A 2,135-nucleotide genomic window follows, 5' to 3' on the forward strand; every position below is an offset into this window, starting at 1 on the left:
ATCCGGCCCGTCTAACAACACTGCTTCCATGTAGCAGGAAGTATGAACATGCGGTTGCCTCGATTATCACCAATCACAATTTGCACATGAGATAATGATCCCAATTTCTAGGAATTTGTACATTGTCGATGTCAATGCATATTTCCTCATCAAGACACGAGGCATGTAGCGAGATTTCGAAAATGTACTAGACGATGTTTGAGAAAATGTGCTGTGAAAAAAAAAACATGCAAATAGATCTTACAAAAATACATAACGTATAATACGTATAAGCATATATTATATACGTATAAGCAAATATTTTATAAAATAAAAAATTTATGAACTTACTATCTCTTACACGCCTCATCCTGTTGAATTGGTATGTAATAGTTTATGGCTTAAGATATTTTATTTTCTCGGAAAACTTATAATTAGCAATAGCTGTCTGAACTCTGTTGAAGCTCTCTGAACGACTGATGCGGTAACGTTGCCCGGAGCTCTTCTTTTAAATAGTGTTCTCCTTTCTTATTTTTTTTATACATTCTAAAATGGAGGGGATTTTTTTATATACATTATACTTTGAAGAACAGTTGCGACGTGATCAAAGAATACCAAATTGACACATATCATAAGAATGCACTTTAACGATGTCGAATCTTTTTTATCTAAGAGATCGGCGCCATAAAGCAATAAAGTCTGTCTGCTCCTATTCTCTTGTCAAAAATTAATTTTGGGAAAAGGAATCAAAACATATTTAAAAAGAAATCTTATACTTTATTTTTTAAACTTGATATATTTTTTTCTGGCAGTGCGACCACCAGTTGTATATTTTAAACACATTTTGTAACGCACAATTCTTAACATGTTTTCCACATCGTACAGTATTAGTAATATCCAGATTACGTAAAGAATCTATGTCTAATCAGCATCCAGGATCTCAATGGTCGTCGCTATTGAGTATATCAGCCAGCTATTCACGTTTTTAAATCCTTTAACATATACGACAGTCTTGTTGTCATCATTCTCTTCCACACCAATTACAGCCATTCAAGGCGTTCCATGCTGTACGGAATCATCCTGTCTTCCCATTGCAATCCATGATGACAAGCACTCAGCCAGAAAGCGCAGTCCTTTTCGGATTTTGTCAAGAAATTCCATGGCATGGGACATGTAAAAATGTAATAAGAGACATGTAAAAATATAATGAGAGGTTCCGTTTCTCAACACCATCACTTCCTTCACGATAAATTTCTTTCCAACAAATAAATCCTTGTACAAACAATCAAATTAGGCATGTATTAAGAAAGCGCGTTTTCCTTATGTCATTGTGTTTAATGATATTTTAAAAAGATTTTTAATCGATTTGAGAGGTGACACACATACTCGTATCTCTTTGTTATTAAATATTATCACGCTTATTGAATATAAGTAGACAAAAAATAAAGACTTACAATATTGTTACATTAAAGATTCTTTAAATTAATACTTTATAAATACGTAAGCTATTATATAATATAATTTTTTATTATTGAATGCAAAAGCATACAACATCTCTCAACGCGATCTAAGTTTCTTTCACTTAATCCAAAGAATTTGTTATATCTATATTTTAACATTAATAAATTTTACATTAAATGTATTACAGATATAATGCATCTTCAAATCGTAATAAAAAAAAATGTAATTCTAAATGTATGAATAATTATAAAATGCTAAAACGAATAATATGTTTCAATGTTTCCATGCAAACATTTGCTATCAAAATCTAAGTTGTCTTGAAGAATTCGTTACTCGTGTACCTTTAATGTTAAAAATTCTTTTTAAAGGTATAAGAGACCAACATTGTTGTTCAACCTAAACTGTTAAAAAATAAATACATTATTCCGCTCTTACACGGTCTATGTTCACTGCTATAATAATCATTGTTTAATAATAACAATTATTTATTGTTATGATAGAATTAAAATTAAATTGCTGCAAAATATAGTTCTGTCTCATATTATTGCGATCAATAATAACTTTCTACAGGTTTTTGTAGACAGATTTTTGTTTCTGATGTAAAATGCTTATAAGTAAAACTTTAATAAGAAATAACATATATATATATATATAGAATTATGTATAATAATTTTCTACATATATTAGTTAAGTTA

The sequence above is a fragment of the Trachymyrmex septentrionalis genome, unplaced genomic scaffold (assembly GCF_001594115.1).
Source record: "Trachymyrmex septentrionalis isolate Tsep2-gDNA-1 unplaced genomic scaffold, Tsep1.0 scaffold108, whole genome shotgun sequence".
NCBI lineage: Eukaryota > Metazoa > Arthropoda > Insecta > Hymenoptera > Formicidae > Trachymyrmex > Trachymyrmex septentrionalis.